Source organism: Scyliorhinus torazame, chromosome 7 (genome assembly GCF_047496885.1).
Source record: "Scyliorhinus torazame isolate Kashiwa2021f chromosome 7, sScyTor2.1, whole genome shotgun sequence".
Taxonomy (NCBI): domain Eukaryota; kingdom Metazoa; phylum Chordata; class Chondrichthyes; order Carcharhiniformes; family Scyliorhinidae; genus Scyliorhinus; species Scyliorhinus torazame.
The window spans coordinates 311,539,801-311,563,716 of record NC_092713.1 but is presented as its reverse complement, the minus strand read 5'-3'; the positions used below and the strand labels follow the sequence as shown (position 1 = coordinate 311,563,716).

Sequence of the window (23,916 nt, the reverse complement as noted above, 5' to 3'; positions counted from 1 at the left end):
TGAATGAAAAAAATTCTTGGTTCAAAACTCTGACTTAGGATTTTATACCCCACTTAATGTACAGGTTTAGTAGTTATTTGTTCTACCACTACAAAGACACCACAGAACAAACAGGCATTCTGCAGGTACTATCCAAGAAATGTATTTGAGTATTACATGTTCCTTTGTTAATCTGTGTTCCAAACTTATAAAGTACAATGCTGTGCATACAAATGGATGTGTCAGCTGTGGCTCAGTGGTTAATACTCAATACTCAGCCAGTACAGGAATTGCCCACTTTCTTATCCTTGCCTCTCGCCTGAGGTGTGGTGATCCTCAGGTTAAATCACCACCCTCAAAGGGGAAAGCAGCCTATGGTCATCTGGGACTCTGACGACTTTACCCTACTTTACTCAATACTGAATTGCAAACATGTGCCTTTCAGTTCCACTCCAGCAGCCTGAGTTCATAATCTAGACTGATCATCATCAGCGGCTGTCCATTGATTCAACGATGCCATCTACACAAGGTCATTCATTTCTGCCATGGCTGTTTATGTCAACTGAACAGGTTGATTCTCAACATTCAGATCTTTGGGAGCATGGGAAAGGATGAGCCATGAGGTATTGCACACAGTACTCTAGATGTGGCCGCACCAAAGTTTTAAACAACTCCAACATGACCTCTCTGCTTTTGTAACCTATGCCTCGATTGATAAAGGCAAGTGTCCCATATGTCTTTTTCACCACCCTATTAACCTGCCTTCCCGTCTTCAGAGATCTATGGGCAAACACACCAAGGTTCCTTCGTTCCTCGGAAGTTCCCAGTGTCATGCCGTTCATTGAATACTTCCTTGTCAAATTTCTCCTTCCAAAGTGTATCAACCTCACACTTTACAGGATTAAATTCCATCTGCCACTTATCTGTCCATTTGACCATCCCGTCTATATCTTCCCTCACCCAAGACACTCAACCTCACTGTTAACCAATCTTCGTATCGTCCACAAACTTACTAATCCCACCCCCACATTGTCATCTATGCCGTTTGTATAAATTATGAATATTAGGGGACCCAGCACAGATCCCTGTGCTATGCCACAGGACAGTGGCTTCCAGTCACTAAAGCAGCTGCGTGTCATCATCCTTTGTCTCGTACAACTAAGCCAATTTTGAATCCACTTTAGCAAATTACCCTGTATCCCATGTGCATTCGTCTTCTTTAAAAGTCTCCCATGTGGGACCTTGTCAAAGGCTTTGCTGAAATCCATATAAACTACATCAATTGCGCTATCCTCATTTACACATCTGGCATCTCCTCAAAAAATTCAATCAAATTTATTAGGCATGACCTCCCTCTGACAAAGCCATGCTGACTATCCCTGAGCAAACATTGCTTCTCCAAGTGGAGGATCCCAGGTTCAATTCCCACTTGGGTCACTGTCTGTGTGAAGTCTGCACGTTCTCCCCATGTCTGCATGGGCTTCCTCCAGGTGCTCTGGTTTCTTCCCACAAAGTCCTGAAAGACTTGATTGTTTGGTGAATTGGACATTCTGAATTCTCCCTCAGGGTGCCCGAACAGGTGCCGGAATGTGGCGACTAGGTGCTTTTCACAGTAACTTCATTGCAGTATTAATGTAAGCCTACTTGTGACAATAACAAAGATTAATATTATTAAGAACCTCACAGTCTCTCTCCTTGTCTCAGGATTAAGACATGTGTCTCACTACATGATGTTCATTGATGGACAAGTAGTCACCATTCTGAATGTTTCTCCCAGTCATTAATGTCAGTGCTGCTGCACTTCAAATAGAGCTTCTGAGTGTCTTTGATGCATTTCCTTTGCCCTACTCTGGATGTTGGCCACTTTGGATTCAGACAACAGGACCTGGTGGGGGAGATGCTTTTCAACCACCAGGGCATGCAGTCAATATGCTCAGTCTCTTTAATTTCAATCAGCTTGTGCCAAAACTGACTAACCACTTATCGGCTTACATGATCCACAGTTTGCAATGACTTCATTGTCATCGCCCACCCTGCATTAAATTTGCAAGCCACTCTTGATCTCTTCAACTCTGCATACACAAACTCAGTTTGCCCTTGAATGTCGCCAAAACAAAACTGTGATATCAGCCCACACCTGGTCAGCTAAATATTCCACCTCCCATCTATGACAAAGGATTGACTCGAGAATATGTTCAGTACTTCCCATACTTTGGCAGTAACCTCTCTGAAAAGACCACCATTGATAAGGACCTCCAACATTAGCTCAGCTGAATTACCTCGGCCTCTACAAAACTATGGCACTAAGTGTTTGACAACAAAGACCTCCACAAGTCAACAGAAGTTCTAATGTGCAGAAAGTCGTTGTCACCAATCTCCTGTATGGCAATGAGACCTGGACTGTGTTTCAGCAAAACATAAGAGTGCCAGGAAATTCCACCAACAATATGAAATGAAATGAAAATGAAAATCACTTATTGTCACAAGTAGGCTTCAAATGAAGTTACTGTGAAAAGCCCCTAGTTGCCACATTCCGGTGCCTGTTCGGGGAGGCCGGTACGGGAATATCTCCACCACATTCTCAAAATTCAACCAAAGAAGCAGCAAAGGTAAAGGTCCTTGAAACCATTCACAAAAATATTCAGGGAAAACTCCTGATAGAACAACTTCAATCTAGACTGACACCACAGTGCTGTACTGCGGGAGTGCTGAATTGACAGCTGTGCTCTCTTTCACAGGAAATGTTAAACCAAAACAGCTTCCATTCTCATAGGTGGAGATAAAAGATCACATGGCTGTTTTTCCAAGAGTAGGAAATTCTTCCCTGATGTCCTGCCTAATAATTATTTCTCAAATAACATCACTAAAGCAGAATATCTGATCATTACCTGTTTGTGGGCGCTTATTATGTGCAAACTGACCACCGTTTCCTACATAACAGTGACAGCACTTTAAAAGTACGTGGCTAGTTCTGAAGCAGTTTATCATCCTTGATATGTCATGAAGTTGCTAAAGGTGCTAAATATGGAACTCAACAGGCCATTATTAAAATGCAGATGAAATGTTGCGAAAGAGCATGTTGTTCTTTCAGCCGTCAATAAGATTAGAATTTTAAGGATAGTTCAGCAGACTGTCTAGAAAACTTCCGAGTTTAAATTTTAAATTTTAAATAGTTCAGTTTCCAACAGTTAGTATTATACTGTAGACAGCGTCAAGCTGTGACAGTGTGAGACTATTTGCTTGAGGCAGTCTCACATCAAAAGCCAAACTTACATTCAGCCTGTGTTTTCTGCCGTTATGCTGCATTTTTTCCATTACTATGAAACTGAAATTGCTGTTCAGCAATTTGGAGTGTAATTGCTATTTTTACACAATTCACAAAGCTAATGGTTAGAATACTTGAAGCATTGAGATGTACAACAACAGAAAAACTCAAAGGCAAAGCAGCAGTAGCCTTCCTTTTCTAAAATAAATCCCCACTTAGGGGGCAAATTTAAATTAAAACAGATAGTTAAATGTGAATTAGAATTCATGAACAATCTGAATGAATGGAACAGCCTCGTGAGACTTGTGGATTCAGAGTGCATTTACATTTAAAGGCTAGAACAGAATAAATGCTGAACAAATGCCTGAAATGTAATTCTGTATTCCAGGTCTGAGATCTAACAAAGTATGAATACCTGTGAAGGTTGCCCCACACCATGTTCTTTGGATACTGCATGGAATTTAAATCCAGTATGATGTCAAACATGTTTTACAAGGTGCTCAGGAGATTAATTTGACCTCTTGACTATTTAGAAAACCTATCTTCGAATTATTTACTCAACTAATAAACTATAAAGCACCAAAGGAGACCATTCAGCCCATCAAGTCTGAACCAGCTCTTTCAAAGAGCCATCCAGTTAGTCCCACTTTGCAATTCTTTTACGATGTCCCTCAATCACGTTCTCCTTCAAGCATTTATCCAATTCCTTTTCGAAAGCCGATATTCAATTTGTTTCCAGCAGCCTATCAGGCATCTTCCCCTCTAAGATTAAGAGAACAGGAATTATTCTGTGCTTTTTCTCGAAACATTTATACTTTTAACTGACGGGAGAGAACATGCAGTGTGTCAACCCAACTATTTCCGGGGAAGGACAGTTGCATTTATATAGGATTGAAAGTATATATGGCACACAAACAGGCTTTTCTGCCCCAAACAAGTCCATGCCGGTGTTTATGCTTCACTTGAGGCTCCTCCCTCAAAAAGCAGAACATCACCTGTACTTCCCCAGGAAACTAAGGAAATTCAGCATGTCCACACTGACTCTTACCAACTTTTACAGGTACACCATATAAAGCACCCTATCTGGATGCATAACAGCCTCGTACGGCAACTGCTCGGCCCAAGACTGCAAGAAACTTCAGGGAGCCGTGAACACCACCCAGTCCATCACACGAACCCACGTCCCACCAATTGACTCTATCTACACCTCCTGTTGCTTGGGAAATCAGGCAGCATAATCAAAGACTGCTCCCACCCAGCTTACTCACTCTTCCAACTTCTTCCATTGGGCAGGAGATACAAAAGTCTGAGAACACGCACGAACAGATTCAAAAATAGCATCTTCCCCACTGTTACCAGTCTCCTAAACGACCCTCTTATGGACTGACCTGATTAATACTACACTCCTGTATTCTTCACCCGATGCCAGTGTCTAAGTATTTACTTTGTGTACCTTGTGTTGCCCTATTATGTATTTTCTTTTCTTTTCATGTACTAAATGATCTGTTGGAGCTGCACACATAAAAATACTTTTCATTGCACCTCAGTACATGTGACAATAAACAAATCCAGTCTTTTCCCATCTAAATCTACCATCACCGCCATCAATTCCCTATTCACTCAGATGCTTCTCTAATTTTCCCTTAAATAGATCTATTTGTTTCAATCAGTCCACGTGAAATGAATTCCAGATCCTCCCCACTCTTTGGGTGAAGCATTTTTTCTGAATTCCCTATTAGATTTCTTAGTGTCTATTTTATACAAATGGCCTCGAGTTAAGCTCATCCTCACTAAAGAAACATCCTCTCCGAATCAATCTATCAACACCTTTCAAAGCTTTAAAGGCGCAGCCTATCCATCTATTCCTGATGTGTATACCCACACATTTATACTATCATCCTTGTAAATCGCCTTTGCATTCTCTCCAGTGCTTCTGTCTATGCTATAATATAGCGACCAGAACTATGTGTAGTACTGTTATATGCGGTCTAATCAAAATTCTATATGGGTTTAGCATAACTTCTTTAATTTTCAGTTCTATCCCTCTAGAAATAAAGCATTGCACATAGTTTGCTTTTTTTAATGACCTTGCCAACCTGTGGTGTAACTTTTGGTGATTTATTTGTTTGCACTCCAAGATCCTTTGTTCCTCTACCCCACCAGTACTTTCACCGACAAAGTAATTCTTCCTAACAATATGTATTCTCTCACATCTATGTTGAACTTTATTTGCCAATTATTTACCCATTCTGCATGTTTATGTCCTGTAAGTTGCTCCAGTTTGCCTAAGTATGGACGATCCCCCAATTTGATGTAATCCATGAATTTAGACATTGTGGGCTGGATTCTCTGATTTCAGTCTATGTTCTGAAGCCGGCTTGGGAATAGTGGCGTCTTATGACCGAAAACTCAGCGCAAAACAGCCACCATCCTCCATTTAGTGGGAGGTTAGCAGGCAGGCTAAGTAGAGCATCCAGCTCTCACTGCCAATAGAACCGGAGAATTGCCTGGTCCATGGCCGCGCATGCGCATGGTGGCGGCCAGCGCGCGGATCCGGCCTGCCAAATAGTGCTCCCCTTTGGCCAGGCTTGCCACCCCGGGACCACCCCCCACCAGTGTCGTCAGACTCTGCCAAAGTCATCCGTGCCCATGGATCGGCTCTACCCCAACTGTGAGCCTCAGGTAACATCCTGAAGCCGTCAATATGGCGTGCGGAGTACTCCTAGAGTATGCCGTTTTGGAGCGGGGGGGGTGCATCGCGCAAGCGACGCTGTCCCTGATTTTGTCGCAAACGGGGATTCTCCGGCTGATCGACGGAAGCGATTTCGGAGACCGAGAATCCCGCCCTGTGTTTTTGATTCCAAAGTCCAAATCATTAACATAATTTGTGAACAGAAGTAGTCCCAATACTTTCAGCCATGAAGGAGCCAAGGAAAGCAAATAGGCCCGATTTGCCTGGAATCTAACTATCGGTGTCTGTCCCAAACTGCAGTGTAGGTATGTCCATAGTTTCTTTTTATAAATTTAGAGTACCCAATTCATTTTTTCCAATTAAGGGGCAATTTAGCAATCTACCTAGCTTGCACATTTTTGGGTTGTGGGGGCGAAACCCACGCAAACACGGGTAGAATGTGGAAACTCCACACGGACAGTGACCCAGAGCCGGGATTGAACCTGGGACCTCGGCGCCGTGAGGCCACAGTGCTAATCCGCTGCGACACCGTGCTGCCTGGTATGTCCATAGTTTGCATAGGCTTACACTGTCATGAAAATCTCCAGGTTGAGCTTGGTTTAATTGGCAGAAACCTGGACTTAAACCATGAGCTGTGTTTATAAGCAGTACTCATAAACTTGAGCACACAATCCAGATTGACCCTTTAGTGCAGTACAGATGTGAGGTTGTACTGCTGGAGTTGTCTTCTCATTTAGTGGACATAAAAAAAATTCTGGTGCTCTTTGAAAAGAAGCAGGGTATTCACCTGGTCTCCTGGCTAAATTGGTTTCATCAATCAATAACAGATTAACTGGTTGTTGAAAACATTTGCTACTCATGCGACTATACATGCTTGCAAAGTGGCTACCACATTGCCAAGACAATAACTGTGACTGCACTCCTGAAGTAATTCAATAGATTTATTGTGTTTAGAAACATTGTGAGGGTGTCATAATGTGCTATTTAAATGCAAGTTCTTTTCTCTTTCTTTCAATCTCTGTTGGATGTAATGACCTCTGAAACAAATTAGATTTGGCAGTCACAAACTACTTTGTGGTGGGTGTAAATTTACAGAACACAATCTATAATTCAAAAGTAATAAACTTGGAGCAAAGCCACGGTGACGGTTCATGCACAGGAAATTGGAAAATGTCACACAGCTTCAGTCTGAGAGGATCATCTGCGACCAAGGTTAAACAGTATTTTTTCAGCAGTGAAATGAGCTTTGTATTGCAACTAGCTATCTAATACAGGTGCTCTATCAAAATGTTCTCAGGATACTCATTGGAAAAGCTGTAAAGGTATTCCATTCTTTATTCCAATTATTCTTACCTCAATTGTAACATATATCTTTTTTACGGGTAAAAAGCTAACTTTATCAGTATAAAACAGTATGACCATATATGCCACATTTTTCACTCGGCATGATTTGAATTTTTGATCATTTATACGCTGAAATGAATCAAAAGTTTTTTACTCACTGGTAAAAATGATACTGACAGTTTAGACTGCTATAGTAATACTGTTTGTAAAAACCTTGAAAAAGAACTGAGAAATACTGTTCTCAAATCATCAAAGGATACAGCAGAGAATGAAGCCTTCAGTCCATTGTGCCTGCGCTCACTGTTTGACAGAAGATTTATACTTCCTCCCAAATCTTCACCTTTTATCTGTAACTCTGTAAATTCTTCATCCTCAAGTACGTGTCCAACTCACTTCTAAAATTATTTATAGAATCACCTTCCACCAAATCTTCAGGCGGAATGTTTGAGATTTCACTGGGAGCTCTCTCTGGGAGTGAAAATGTTTCTCTTTTTCTCCCTTCTGCCCAATGATTTTGTGTCTTGCTGGAAAGAGAGACATGTGGCTGAAGCCGTTTATCTGCAGCCAGGAGGAGCACTGCTGTTTCTCTTGGCCCATGAAAGACTGAAACACTTAAGGTCCTTTTCTGGTGAGGTGACTTATAATATTTGTGCCAGGCAAGTACCAGGCAATAAACATCTCCAACAAAAAAAATTAACCGTAATCCCCAAACAGTCAATGACATTATTATTAAATCCCCTCCTATCAACACGCCTTGAGGTTATGATACCATTGTGTGATTTTCAGCTTCTGCCTGCATATTGATCACCTGATAAATGGATGGTGGGCACAGGAAAAGAATGGGTAGGGACCTTTTATTGTCCCTTCCATGCCTGAGGCCTGCAGGATGAAACTTTCAGATGCACTTGTAAATGCAGGAAGAACACCTCGCCTGCTTCAGGCAGGGAGCTTTCAGATATCAGAATGAAGGTTATATGTCACTGTGAGACCCGACTGCCATCTTCTCACACAAGTCAACAGAAAGTGACTATGCAACCTCCATCAGTGACTGCCCTAAACAGTGATTATTAAAATTAATTATAGATTTTAATTCATTCTTGGTATGCTGGCTAGGCCAGTATTTATTGCCCACAGCTAACCGCCCTTAAGAAGACAATGGTGAGCGGCCGTCTTCAACCAGTTCAGTCCATGTGATATAGGTGCATCCAGAGTGCTGTTAGGGAGGGAGTTCCAGGATTTTGACCCAGCAACAGTCAAAGAATGGCAATACATTTCCACGTCAGGATGGGAACGTTCAGGTGGTGGTGTTGCCATTTGTCGGCTGACCTTGTCCCTCTAGATGGCATTAGTCACGGATTTCAGATGTGCTGTCTAAGGAAGTTTGGTGAGTTCCTGCACAAATGTTACTCATCACCTCACCAGAAAAGGACCTTATATGTTTCAGTTTTTCATGGGCCAAAATAAACAGCAGTTCTCCTCCTGGCTCCAGAGAAATGGCTTCAGCCACATGTCACTCTTTTCAGCAATATATAAAATCATTGGTGAGAAGGGAGAAAAAGAGAAATGTTTTCACTCCAAGAGAGCTGAGTGGGATCTCAAACAATCTACCAGAAGAGTTGGTGGAAGGTGATTCTAAAAATAATTTTAGAAGTGAGATGGACACGTACTTGAGGATGAAGAACTTAGAAAATTACAAGTAAAATGTGGAGATGAAATCTAAATCATCTGTCAAACAGTGAGCGCAGGCACAATGGACTGAAGGCTTCATTCTCTGCTGTAACATTTGGTGATTTTGTAATAGTCTTTCTCAGTTCTTTTTCTAGGTTCTTACAAACAGTATTAATATAGTAGTGTAAACTGTGTGACCATTTTTACTGGTGAGTAAAGAGCTTTTGATTGGTTTAATTACAGCGTATAAATGGTCTAAATTTCAAATTATGCCGAGTGAAGAATGTGACAGATATTGTCCTGGAAACTCAGTGAGTGAAAATACTGATGTGTGATGCTGCATTTTTGTTACTTCCAAAGTTAAAACAGATTCAGAGACCTGAAGCTGTGATATTGATTGTATCACTGCAGTAACTTACTTTTATTGCCTAGTACCAAATTGAATTTTCATGACTAGAAGAGAGGCCTCAGCACAGATGGTTATAAGATGAATAAGATGTGTTTTGACACCGTGATTGTAATGTCCACATTCTGAATCAATTTCAAGTTCTGTGTAGTTTTCAAAATATACCCAGGAGCTCAAGAGATCTTTTTAAACTAGATTTGGCACTGCACTGGAGTATTATTCATGGCAATGTAAAACCACAGTGCTGTAACATGGTCTACCCCAGCAGTCTACATTGAATCAAAAACCCACTTGTAGGAATTACAAAATTTATCGCAAAGATTGGGCCCATCACAGTTAACCTTTTGACTGGAGACCTCATTCCCATTTACTTGCCTTTGCTCTATATCCAGTTATATTCTTCTTCATTTATATATTCAATATACTAATTAGATGGTGTTATCTTAATTTCAGCAGCGACATCTCGTGAAATTTTAAACATTCTGGTAAATCCACTGACAGTCATATTTTTTACTTTGCACATTGTAGCAATATAAATGTAGCAATATCACATAATTCTCGGTTAAGTTGGCCTATGCAAGTCCTAGGGTACATTCACATTCTAAATGTAGTTCATAGAATCATCGAGTAGAATCATAGAATCTCTACAGTGCAGAAAAATGCCATAGTGCCCATCTGGTCTGCAACAAACCTCTGAAAGAGCACTCTATCTAGGCCCATTCCCCCACTCTATCCCCATAACCCGACCTAACCTGTACATCCCTGGATTCCAAGGGGCAATTTTATCATGGTCAATCCAGCTAAACTCCCTTTTGGGGACTAAGTCCCCACGCCCGCCGGAAAATGGGTGAGAATCACTCCGGACTTTTTCCTCGAAATTCCAGGGTGATTCTCCATTTTCCAGGGGGCTAGCAGGGCCCCACGTGTGTCCCGCAGCTCTGGCTGCTGGTGGGGCCCTGCTGTTCAGACCGCGCAGCCACGCATGCACACGGTGGCTGCAAGCGGGTCTGCGCGTGCGCGCGGCGGCCCACTTCGAAGCATGGTGGAGCCACACAGCGGGCCCGTGCGGAGTAAGGTACATCCCCCCCCAGATCGCGATGGCCCGCTGATCGGTGGCCCCCGATCGTGGACCTGGCCACTGCTGAGGCCCCCCCCGGAGTCAGATTCCCCCCGCCCCCCACCAGATGTAAACCACGCCGGCGGGAGTTCAGCCGGTCACCCACGGAGAATCGCCGCGGGGTCCAATTTCAGTGGCCCCCGACCAGCGCCGCGGCGACTGCGCGGGCTCGATTGGCGCCGATTCTCCGATGTCGCAGCGGAGTGGCGGGACTTTCCCGCGCCCCCACCGATTTTCCGACCTGGCATGGGCTCAGAGAATCCCGGTCCACATCTTTCAACTGAGGAAACCGGAGCACCCAGAGGAAACCCACGCAGTCACCGGGAGTAGGTGCAAACTCCACACAGTTATCCAAGGGTGGAATTGAATTTGGGTCCCTAGAGCTGTGAGGCAGCAGTTCAAACCACTGTACCACCTGTGGCATGGTGCCAGGGCATCATGGCTCCCCTGGCACATGCTGCCCTGGTGCGTTCTTATACAAAATAAAAGCAAACTACTGTGGATGCTGAAATCTGAAACAAAAACAGAGACTATTGGACAACCTCAGCAGGTCTGACAGCATCTGTGGAGAGAGAAGGGAGCTAACATTCGAGTCTGGATGATTCTTTGCCAAGGCTTTGACAAAGAGGCATCCAGTCTGGAAACATTTGCTCTCTTCTCTCTGCACAGATGCTGTCAGACCTGTTGAGGTAGTCCAGTATTTCCTGTTTTTGTTCTCATACATAGTAGCTTGACTGGGCACCAATGCTGCACATTCCCATTTTAATGTAGTCCGCATCTGGTATCAGCTATCAACTTGGGACTCGCATGAAACACACTCATCATTTGAGAATCAGAAGGCTATTGACATTCAATTTACACTTCAAGATCAGCATTGGTGCACAGTGAATTCTGCTTATTGTGTTGTGAATGTACCCTCAGGTGACCTTATGAAACTGGAAACAAGTGGTCACATACACACTACCCAATTTTAATTTTCCTCACGGTGCAACTCACCTCAGAATGTGGGTTTTTCCAATTATTCGTTAACTCCCCTCTCCATTCTGCCAGAAGTGTATCAGTATTTGCTGCCTCGTTTGGCAATGTTGCTGTGTTGTACGGTGCTAAAAAGAGGAAATCCCCCTTATTTGATAATTGATTTGGACGAACTTTATAGGAGTATGTTCGAGAGAGTGACCCATTGCCAACTAATTCAACAAAGTGTGGGGTTCCTTTATAATCGGGTACAGTTTGAAAATATAGATGGGAATTTGGAAAACTCTCGTCCCCATGCCATCGTTTCAAACGACAGCACGAGGGAGAAAATTTGCAACACGAAGACCTACTTCTATCAGAGTGACACATGGACACAACGAGGACGATTAGAACCACAAGAAGAATGGAGGATGTTGAAGCTAAAGTGATTATTAAATAAAAGGCTAAATTAGAAGTGGGGCGGATGTCCTGGGATGGTGGGATTTGGTCAGGCAGAGTGTCTGCACCACTGTCTGTTATTAGTAAGTTGATGGTGACCGTGGTGGAAAGGGAGGGATGGCCATTGTCTTTCACCAGAACGACGAGTTTATGAACGGGGTTATCCTTTTCCAACAAACGACGAATTGTCCTGATTTCTCCGGAACCATGTGCCACAGTGAACAGGCCTGAGTCAGTGGCCTGCAGTAACTGATAGGACAGACGAGCATTCTGGCCGGAATCTGCATCTACAGCTACCACTTTGGTCACTACGTAGCCCGGATCCGCAGAGCGAGGCAGAGTTAGTCCGGAATTGTTCTTGGTCAATGGGGAAATGACATGCGGGGCGTTATCATTCTGATCCAGGACGATGACGTTCACAGACACGTTGCTGTCAAGGAGTGGAAATCCCTCATCCTGAGCTTGGACATGGATCTGAAAGTTTTTGAGTTCCTCGTAATCGAAGGAGCGTTGGGAGTAGATGACACCGGTGTCCGAGTTGATGGAAACGTAGGCAGATGCAGGCATGTTATCAACTTGGCTGTTCAGGATTGAATACAGGACACGAGAGTTCTGGTCCTGATCCGGGTCTAAAGCAGAGACAGCACCTATGGAAGAACCAGGTGGGTTATTCTCAGGGACATAAACTGTATAGGAAAGCTGTGCAAAATGTGGTGGATTATCATTAATATCTGAAACCTGGATCAGAATGGTCTTGTTGGTGGAGAGAGGAGGAGATCCTGCATCAGTGCAGATGACGTGAATCGTATATTGGGAAGTCAACTCTCTATCCAGAGCATGACTGGTGGTCAGTGTAAATGTGTTCTTCAAAGATGTTTTGAGATTAAATGGTAGATCATCCGGAATGAGACACTGAAATTGCCCATTTACTCCAGAATCCCGATCCGTTACACGCAACAGAGCGACCACAGTCCCAGACTGGACATCCTCCCGGACCGGGGTAGATAGTGACATCAATGTCACCTCTGGTGCATTATCATTCACGTCAATTATCTCCACTTTAACTTCGCAAACTGCAAAGTGAACACTGTCCTTTGCTTCAATGTTAATCTCATAAAGATTATTGTCCTCGAAATCCAGTACCCCCTTGACTTTCATTTCTCCCGTTTTGGAGCCGAGGCTGAAGAGGTCACGCACTCCAGCCGGGGTACTGCTGCTGAAGGAATAGCTTATGTCACAATTAGAACATTCATCTAAATCAGTGGCACTGAGTTTGATAACCAAAGTACCGATTGGCACGTTTTCCACTAACTTCACCTTGTACACTGGCTGCTCGAATACCGGCCAGTTGTCGTCCACATCGAGAACGGTGATGAGAATTTGGGAAGTGCCAGATCTCACCGGGGTTCCACCATCAATAGCTGTGAGGGTTAACCGGTGAATCGCCAGCACTTCCCTGTCTAAAGCCTCGGTCAGCACCAAGACAGCAGTTATACTGCCATCGCTGTTGTTCTTGACTTCTAAGGCAAAGTGCTGATTTTCGTTCAAATGGTAAGTGTTGATGGAATTGGTGCCCACGTCAGGATCGTGCGCGCTCGGGAGCAGGAAGCGCGTTCCCTGCGGAACTGACTCCACGATTTCCAGACGTAGCTCATTACTTGAGAAACTGGGCGAATTATCATTTATATCCAATATCTCGACTTCAGCGCTGTAAAGTTCCACGGGATTGTCGATTATAATATCATTAGTAAGAACACATTTAGTATTTTGTCCACATAGTTTCTCTCTGTCAATATCACCATTCACACGCAACTCCCCGTTAGCTAAGTTTACCTTAAAATACCCATCGCTGGCTTCAGAAATTAACCGAAGATTGCGTTTAGCTAACTCGTTCACGTCTAAACCTAAATCCCTGGCGACATTCCCAACAAACGCTCCGTGCTCCAGCTCTTCAGGAATCGAATAACGGATCTGTCCAGATACATTTTCCCAGATACAAAGCAGGGAAATAAAAGACCACGCTAGCATTCTCTGTCTGAATTAGTCCGCGCATTCGGAGCGCCGGGGGAATCCAAAGCAAGAAATTGCGGCGACCACCTGTATGATCCAAAATGTGGCGATGAATACTTGATATCCGCCCCTGATAGTTGAGAAAAGCTGCATGGAAAAGATGGCTGTTGAATGTGGATGTAAACACTGAATCAGAGCTTTTCCTTCTTTCCCATTCTTCGCTGTACGTGGTGGAGGGGGAGGAGTGATGGATCTCTGGCAGTATTTGACTACCCCATTGGTACACAGCGACACAAAGTGTCTCGGCCAATAATTGCACGGCACAGTCGTGGACTGCGTCAACAGTGCAGAAGGAAGTTGTCATTTGGCATGCAGTTTCGGTAAAGCAAGTTTTAAAAAAAAGAGGTTTGAGTATGCGTGTGTTAAACTGAATCTGCAAACCTATTCTAATGTATTCCATCTCTTAAAACAGCAACCATTTATTTTCGGCTGTGCGGAGGAAATCATTCCCGCTATTGTATTCGTCAGTTCCTGGGGGAAAAAAACAATGGCGAAGATAAAACTGCCAGAAACGTTATTGTGAGTGAATAACTCTCATTTTAACTTTCCTATTCATTGCAGCGTTGACCTAACCGATCATGACCTGGGACTATTTGCATTACATTTAAGGCTTTTATTCAAGTAATCGTAACTCTTGACTTTGCCGAGCAGAAATAATAATCGCTTGGTATTTTAGATGCCCTTCCTTTCTTCATGAACATTTAATATATTTAGAACCCGTGATTTAAAGAATAGTCTATAACATCTAGCCCGGACAAGAGTTTGCCTGCAGCACTTCTGGTAATCGCATGATCTTCGTTGCTGCATTGATTGAACGTTCTAGCAATGAAAAGCAAGTCCAAATGCAGTCAGTCTGCACCGTTTAATATTCCAGGCACAGTCAACAGCAGGGACAAGAAGTGAAAGAAAACATTTACTGGAAATTTAATTTCGTTCTCCGCCAGTGCTGCCGTCACGATAGTATTCTATTTAATCAAAATAAATGACTCCCACGCGTGGTTTCAAGGTAACAGATTTTGCTGTCAAGGCGTTTATCAAGCGCTGAACTGCTAAACAACACTTTGCGTCTTGCTGTGCAGAGGACAACCTGTCAGACAAGTTGCATCAACAGGGCAGTCAAGCTTTAGCAATCCTCGCACGGAAGAAAAGTTGAGCCAAGTTGAGCTTGGGCAACTGTCATTTCGTAAGACGATCTTAATCGGACAGCAAGGTCTTCTGATCGTGATGTTTAATCCATTGTGACCAGAATTTAAAAAAACCGTCAAAAATATGTCAATTCATAGACATTTCAGGCACGGGAGGCCATTTGGCCCATTGTCTCAGTGTTGGCTGAAGAAGCCTGATCACACTTCCCAGCTCTTAGTCCATAGGCTTGGCGGTAATGGAATTCCAAATGCATATTTGGTACATTTTAAATCTGATGAAGGTTTCTGCCTCTACATTTCAGACATTTGACTGGCAGTACCTCATAAAACATTTTTCCTGAATACCCTGCCAAAGTTTCTGCCGATTACTTTAAATCTGACCCCTCGTCTCTGATAAGGGAAATAGATCCTCCTGTCCTCTGACTGGGACCCTCACAATTTTATACATCTCAATTAAATCTCCCCTCAGCCTCCTCTGTTCAAAAGAAAACAAACATGGCTATCCAATCTTATATCATAGCTAACATTTTTCATTCCTGGTGACATAGAACATACAGTGCAGAAGGAGGCCATTCGGCCAATCGAGTCTGCACCAACCCATTTAAGCCCTCACTTCCACCCTATCCCCGTAACCCAATAACCCTTCTTAACCTTTTTGGTCACTAAGGGCAATTTATCATGGCCAATCCACCTTACCTGCACGTCTTTGGACTGAAACCGGAGCACCCGGAGGAAACCCACGCAGACACGGGGAGAATGTGCAGACTCCGCACAGACAGTGACCCAGCGGGGAATCAAACCTGGGATCCTGGTGCTGTGAAGCCACAGTGCTAGCCACTTGTGCTACCGTGCTGCCCACAAGCATCTTCAGAAATCTCCTCTGTCCCCTTTAGTGTGTACAGTTTTATGCATAACTAGTTGTGGCGTAACTAGTGTTTTGTACAGTTCTAATGTAGCCACCTTGCTCCTATATGCAATGCATCAGTCAATAAAGGAAAGTATCATATGTGCTTTCTTAACCATCTTACCCACTGGATTTTCAACCTTCATCTGTGCACATGCATTCCAAGTTTCCTCTGTTTCAGTACACTACTCAGAACCCTCCCATTTATTGTGTATTCTTTCAATTTGTTTGCCATCCCCCAGTGCATCATTTAACACTTCTCTGTATTGATTTCCGTTTTCACCTTTTCTGCCCACCTGAACAACTGTATTCCAGCCTTAAATATATTGCACTATGAAGCACCAACAGCAGAGAGAATTCTCTGCAGTAGAGAATTCTAGTTTCTCCTCAACTCAGTCCTAAATGATTGGTCCCATATCCTGATACTGTGCCCCTGTGTTTCAGATTCTCTGACCGGCAGGAGCAATCTCTCAGTGTCTACCCTGTCAAGCGTCCTCAGAATTTTGTACCTTAACTAAGAGCACCTCTTAATCTTCTAAACTCCAGATAATATAAGACACATTTACTTAACCTTTTATCATAGGACAACTCCCTCATCTCAGGAACCAATCTAGTGAACCTTTGCTTTACCACCTCCAATGAAAGAAAATTCTTTGTTAAATGTTGAGAACAAAACTGCACATAGTATTCCAGATGTGGTCTCATGAAAACTCCTGTGCAACTGTAGCAAGGCCTCGTTAACTTGTACTCCAATCCCTTTGCAATAAATGCCATAATGCCATTTGCCTTCCGAATTGCAGCACCTGCACACTAACTTTCTATGTTTTTTGTAGAAACTCACTAAGCCTCTTTGAACACTTGCAAGGCTCACACCTTTGAAAAAATATTCTGATTTTCTATCCTCATGAATAACTTCACATTTCCCACCATTATTCACTGTCATCTGGTTTCCCACTCACTTAACCTGTTTATCTCTCTTTGCAGCCTCTCTCAGTGCTCTCCAATCTTACCTTGCCATCTAGCTTGGTATCACCAGCCAATTTTGATATATTACTCTCTGTCTCTTCATCTGAGTCTGTAATATAAATTGTCAATAGCTGAGGCCCCAGCACTGATCCATGCGGCACTTTACTTTAAGATTAAGGTCTCTGCCAACTTGAAAACCCCTCATTTATGCCCACTCTCTGCTTCTATCTGTTAAGCAAACCTCCACCTATGCTAAAATACTACCCCCAACCCCGTAATTCCTTATCTTATCTGTTAACCTTTTGCGTGGCACCTTATCGAATGACTTTTGGGTATCCATGTATAATACATATATTGGTTCCCCTTTATCTACTCCAGACGTAACATTTTCAAAAAATGCTCTATTAAATATGACAAACAGGATTTTGCCTTCAAAAATCATTTTGACTTATTCTATTTCCAAATGCAGGCTTGCTTCTGGTTTTTTTTGCAACATTGCAAGTCTTTTCTTTTAATCTAACACTATCCTTAACTTCCTGAGTGAGCCATAGATGGATCTTTTTTGTTGAGTTCTATTTAATAATAATAATAATAATCTATTATTGTCACAAGTGGGCTTACATGAACACCGCAATGAAGTTACTGTGAAAATCTCCTAGTCACCACACTCCGGTGCCTGTTCGGGTACACAGAGAGAGAATTCAGAATGTTCAATTTACTTAATAGCGCGTCTTTCGGGACTTGTGGGCGGAAACCAGAGCACCCGGAGGAAACCCATGCAGACACATGGAGAACGTGCAGAATCCGCACAGACAGTGACCCAAGCCGAGAATCGAACCTGAGATCCTGGCACTGTGAAGCAACAGTACTAGCCACTGTGCTCCTGTGCCACCCTTTTTTCATTGGGATCTATTTTTGCGAACGATTTGAAATTGTGTCTTTAAATGTTCGCCACTGTTCATTTACTGCTATACATTTTTGTCTATTTACCCAATTAACATGAGCCAGTTCTCCGTTCAGACCTATGTAATTGGTTTTGTTTACCTTTGAGATTCATGTTTGTGATGGAGAATGTCAGTTTCAAACATGCCATTCAATTCAATTGTATTACGATCACTCTTTCCCAGAGGATTGAATACCAAAACATTATACCTCAACCCTGCTTCATTACACAATACTCGATCTAATACAGCTTTATCCTTTGTCGGCTCCATAATGTATTACTCCAAGAAACTGTCACTAAAACATTCTACAAACTCATCTTGCAGACCACTTTTACCAATTTGTCCCAGTCGATATTAAAGTTAAGGTCATCCACAACTATTACATTGTTTTGTTACAAGCTCCAATGCTTGTTTGTTTAATGCTCTGCCCAACAGTACAATGACTGTTAGAGAGCCTATTAACTACTCCCACCAATTGTTTCTGACTCTTGCAATTCCTAATTTCCACTCGTACTGACTTTGCTTCATGATCTTCTGAGGCCAGATACTTTATCACTTATGTCATCTTTTACTGTCAGGGCTAGCCCTCCTATTTTGCCATTCTGTCTGCCTTTCTAAATATTATGTCCCCTGCGATATTTATTTTCCACCCTTAAACACCTTGTTACCATGTCTCCATGATGGTGCTTACAGCTATTTCATTTATCTCTATTTGTGCCACTGGTTCATCTATCTTATTGAAGATGGCTCATGCATTCACATACAGAACTTTTAATTTCAAATTTTCTACTTCTATTCCCTACAATGTTGTTATTTGCTGAAGTAAAACAAATGTTTAACTCTCTGTTCTTTCCTGCTGCATTCTTCATGTGTTTACTCATATTTCTATACTGTCCTGATGCTTCACACTTTCTGTTTGTATATTCAGATCTTCTTTATCTGAGCCCATTAGTTTAAAGCCCTAGTTATATGATTGGCCGGGGTACTGTTCCCAGCCCAGTCCAAGTGGAACCATTCCAATGGGATAACTCACTCTTTCCTGAGCCCTGATGCCAATGCCTCACGAATTTATAACCCTTCTTTCACATCACTCAGGTAATAATCCAGAGATCAATCTTTTGATGTTCTGTATTTTATTTTAATCCCAGGCTCCTCAAATTCTCTTAGCAGAACATCATTCCTGGCTTTGCCTGTGCTGCTGGTTCCCACATAGACCACACAAATGCCCTTTCAGGAAGAAATCCTGCCATCCTTACTTAGTCTCTCCTACATGTAACTCCAGACCCATAGCAATGTGGTTGACTCTTAAATGCCCTCCGAAATAGCCAGGAAAGCCACTCAACCGCAACAAAGGACAAAAAAAGGAATGAAACTGGATGGATCAACCAGCATCAACCTAGTCACCAGAAATGACAATGGCCAACCCAGTCCCGTCACTCCTGCAAAGCCCTCCTTACAAAGATCTGGGGGCTTGTGGCAAAAGTGGGAGAGCTGTCTCACATAGTAATCAAGCAACAACCGGATATAGTCATACTTACAGAATCATACATTACAGACAACGTCCCAGACACCCCCATCACCATTCCTGGGTATGCTCTGTCCCAACGGCAGGGGTGCTGGAGCAGAGGTTTACAGTCAGGAGAGAGTTGCCCTGGGAGTCCTCAACATCGACTCTGGACCCCATGAAGTCTCATGGCACCAGGCCAAACATGGGCAAGGAAACCCCCTGCTGATTACCACATACTCCTTCCCATCCCCCCTCAGCTGTTAAGTCAGTACTCCTCCAGGCTGAACATTACTTGGCGAAAGCACTGAGGGTCGCAAGGGGGCAGAATCTACTTGAGGTGGGGGAGCTCAATGTCCATCACCATGAGTAGCTCGGTAATTCCAACACGGACTAAGCTGACTGACTCCAAAAGGACATAGCTGTTAGCTGGCACTGTGGCAGGTGGTGAGGGAACCAACAAGAGAGAGAAACATTCTTGACCTTGCCCTCACCAACCTGCCTGTCGCAGATGCATGAGTCCATGACAGTATCAGTAGGAGTGACCACCACACAGCCATTGTGGAGACAAAGTCCTGTCTTCATATTGTGGACACCCCCATTGAATTGTGTTTCTCTACCACAATGTGGAATGGGATAGACTGAACAGATCTAGCATCCCAAGACTCAAGATCCATGAGGCACTGTGGGACATCAGCGTCAGCAGAATCGTACTCAACCACAATCTGTAACCTCATGGCCTGGCATATCCCCCACGCTACCATTACCCCCACTCTACCATTACAGTGGATCAACTCTGGTTCAGTGAAGTGTACAGGATAGCATGCTAGAAGCAACACCAGACATACATAAAATTGAGATGTCAAACTGGTGAAGCTACAACACAGGACGACTTGTGTGCCAAACATCATAAGCAGCAAAAAAATAGGCAGAGCTAAGCAATCACAAAACCAAAGGATTGGTTCTAAGCTCTGCAGCCCTGCCACATCCAGCCATGAACGGTGGTGGACAATTAAACAACTCACTGGAGGAGAGGGCTTCCATCCTCAATGATGGAGAGCCCAGAGTATCAGAACAAAAGTCGAGGATGAAGCGTTTGCAACAATCTTCAATTGGAAGTGTAGAGTGCATGAACTATCTTGGCCTCCTCCGGAGGTCGCAGCAACATGGATGTCACTTTTCAGCCAATTCAATTCACTCCATGTAATATAATGTCGAAAAATGGCTGGAGGCTGGAGGCTCTGGTTATTACATAGGCTATGGACCCTGACAATATTCCGGCCATAGTAGTGCTGCAGAACTTGCAACACACCTAGCCAAGCTGTTGCAACACTGGCGTCTACCCAGCAATGTGTAAAATTGCCCAGGTGTGCCCAGTACACAAGAAACTGGACAAACCCAACCTGGCCAATTACCGCCCCATCAGTCTGCTCTCATTCATCAGTAAAGTGATGAAAGGGGACATCATCAGTGATGTCAAATGGCACTGACTCAGCAATAACCTGCATATGGACGCTCAGTTTGGGTTCCGCCAGGGTCACTCAGCTCCTGACCTCAGTGCAGCCTTGACTCAAACATGGATAAAAGAGCGGGACACCAGAATTAGATGAGTGTCACTTCCTTTGATATCAACGCAGCATTTGACGAAGTATGGTATCAAGGAGCCATTGCAAAACTGGAGTCAAGGGGAATCAGGGGGAAAACGCTCTGCTGGGTAGAGAACTACCTGACCCAAAGGAAGATAGTTGTGGTTGTTGGAGGCCAATCATCTCACCTCCAGGACATCACTGCAGGAGTTGCTCAGGGTAGTGTCTGAGGCCAACCATCTTCAGCTGTTTCACCAGTGACTTTCCTTCCATCTTAAGGTCAGAAGTGGGGATGCTCGCTGATCATTGCAGAATGTTCAGTACCATTCGTGACTCCTCAGATTCTGAAGCAGCCCCTGTCCAAATGCAGCAAGACTTGGACAATATCCAGGCTAGGGCTGGCAAGTGGGAAGGAAGATTTGTCACAAAGGTGCCAGACAATGACTATCTCTACCAAGAGAGGATCTAAACATCCTTCCTTCACATTCAATGACATTACCATCACTGAATTCCCCACCATTAACATCCTGAGGGTTACCATTGACCAGAAACTGATCTGGACTAGCCATGTAAACACTATGGCTAAAAAAGCAGGTCAAGTGCTTGGCATGCTATGGTGAGTAACTCACCTCCTACCTCCCCAAAGCCTGTCCATCACCTACAAGGCACAAGTCAGGAGTGTAATGGAATCCTCCCCTCTTGCCTGGATGTGTGCAGCTCCAACAACACTCAAGAATAATAATCTTTTATTAGTGTCATAAGTAGGCTTACATTAACACTGCAATAAAGTTACTGTGAAAATCCCTTTGTCTCCACACTGAGGGAGAATTCAGATTCTCCAATTGACCAAACAAGCACATCCTTTGGGACTTGTGGGAAGAAACCAGAGCCAGGCAGACAAGGGGAGAACATACAGATTCTGCACAGAGAGTGACCCACGCCAAGGAGCGAACCAAGGTCCCTGGCGCTGTAAAGCAATAATGCAGTGACATTAGCACAATGCCACCATCTTAGGTGAGATGGTGGAATTTGTACCAATGCCCTGGAACACTGAATTATTTGCTGCAAAGTAACAGTGCTAACCACTGTGCTACCTTGCCATCCTAGCTTGAAACCGTCCAGGAGAAAGCAGTCCACTTGACTGCCATCCCTTCCACAAACATTCAGTCCCTCCACCACTGATGAATAGTGGCAGCTATGTGTGCCACCTGTAAGATTCACAGCAGGAACTCACCAAGGTTCATTCGGCAGCACCTTCCAAACAAACAACCACAACCATCTAGAAGGATAAGAGCAGAAGGTACTTGGGAACCTCACCACTTGGATGTGCCCCTCCAAGCCACTCAACATCCTGACTTGGAAATATATCGTACTTCCTTCACTATCACTCGGTCAAAATCCTGGACTCCCACCCTCACAGCACTGTGCGTGTAGTCACACCTCGGGAACTGCAGAGGTTAAAGCAGGCAGCTCACCATGATCATCTCAAGGTCATTTAGGAATGGCAATAAATCCTGGTCTATCCAGCGACGCCCATATCCTGAAAAAAAAATGGATAAAGGAAAAAAAACGTAGATCTTCCCCCTCCCACTTTGTCTCCAGCCATGAGGCAATGTCCTGAACCCAGGAACTGGGTACAACAAAGAACAAGAACAAAGAAATGTACAGCTCAGCAACAGGCTCTCTGGCCCTCCAAGCCCGTGCCGACCATGCTGCCCGTCTAAACTACAATCTTCTACACTTCCTGGGTCCATATCCCTCTATTCCCATCCTATTCATGTATTTGTCAAGATGCCCCTTAAATGTCACTATCGTCCCTGCTTCCACCACCTCCTCCGGTAGCGGGTTCCAGGCACCCATTACCCTCTGTGTAAAAAACTTGCCTCGTACATCTACTCTAAACCTTGCCCCTCTCACCTTAAACCTATGCCCCCTAGTAATTGACCCCTCTACCCCGGGGAAAAGCCTCTGACTATCCACTCTGTCTATGCCCCTCATAATTTTGTAGACCTCTATCAGGTCACCCCTCAACCTTGTTCGTTCCAGTGAGAACAAACCGAGTTTATTCAACCGCTCCTCATAGCTAATGCCCTCCATACAAGGCAACATTCTGGTAAATCTCTTCTGCACCCTCTCTAAAGCCTCCACATCCTTCTGGTAGTGTGGCGACCAGAATTGAACACTATACTCCAAGTGTGGCCTAACTAAGGTTCTATACAGTTGCAACATGACTTGCCAATTCTTATACTCAATGCCCCGGCCAATGAAGGCAAGCATGCCGTATGCCTTCTTGACTACCTTCTCCACCTGTGTTGCCCCTTTCAGTGACCTGTGGACCTGTACTCCTAGATCTCTTTGACTTTCAATACTCTTGAGGGTTCTACCATTCACTGTATATTCCCTAGCTGCATTAGACCTTCCAAAATGCATTACCTCACATTTGTCTGGATTAAACTCCATCTGCCATCTCTCCGCCCAAGTCTCCAAACAATCTAAATCCTGCTGTATCCTCTGACAGTCCTCATCGCTATCCACAATTCCACCAACCTTTGTGTCGTCTGCAAACTTGCTAATCAGACCAGTTAGATTTTCCTCCAAATCATTTATATATACTACAAACAGCAAAGGTCCCAGCACTGATCCCTGTGGAACACCACTGGTCACAGCCCTCCAATTAGAAAAGCATCCTTCCATTGCTACTCTCTGCCTTCTATGACCTAGCCAGTTCTGTATCCACCTTGCCAGCCCACCCCTGATCCCATGTGACTTCAGCTTTTGTACTAGTCTACCATGAGGGACCTTGTCAAAGGCCTTACTGAAGTCCATATAGACAACATCCACTGCCCTACCTGCATCAATCATCTTTGTGACCTCCTCGAAAAACTCTATCAAGTTAGTGAGACACGACCTCCC

At 43.8% G+C, this 23,916-nt stretch overlaps 1 protein-coding gene across 1 annotated transcript in view; it reads right to left on the bottom strand.

Moving 5' to 3' along the window:
• Positions 1 to 23,916, bottom strand: part of LOC140427416 (uncharacterized) — a 363,190-nt gene that overhangs the window by 205,628 nt on the left and 133,646 nt on the right. The window lies entirely within an intron of this gene.